The 251-nt window shown below is 66.9% G+C and overlaps 1 protein-coding gene across 1 annotated transcript in view; it reads right to left on the reverse strand.

Annotated features, from left to right (window-relative positions):
• LOC104547781 (collagen alpha-1(VII) chain-like) overlaps window positions 1-251 on the reverse strand; it is a gene marked incomplete at both ends in the record, with an annotated part of 12,662 nt that overhangs the window by 6,574 nt on the left and 5,837 nt on the right. The window lies entirely within an intron of this gene.

Raw genomic sequence — 251 nt, forward strand, 5'->3', positions numbered from 1 at the left:
CCTCCAGGTCAGGGATGTCAAAGGAGCTGGTGTGGCCAGGAACCCGTCGGCTGCTCTCAGAGCCTCCTGCCAAGGTCCACGGCATCAGTCACCACCCTTCCACACCCACAGCCCACCCTCATCCCCGACCCACAATACCATCCCTTCGGCTCCACACCACACGGTAGGCAGTGGCTCCCGGCACGCCGACCCCGGTGACGCGGGCCACATTGCTCCCGGAAGCCTGCACCTCCAGATGGGGCACCGCCCCC

The sequence above is a fragment of the Mesitornis unicolor genome, unplaced genomic scaffold (genome assembly GCF_000695765.1).
Source record: "Mesitornis unicolor isolate BGI_N332 unplaced genomic scaffold, ASM69576v1 scaffold34931, whole genome shotgun sequence".
Lineage (NCBI taxonomy): Eukaryota > Metazoa > Chordata > Aves > Mesitornithiformes > Mesitornithidae > Mesitornis > Mesitornis unicolor.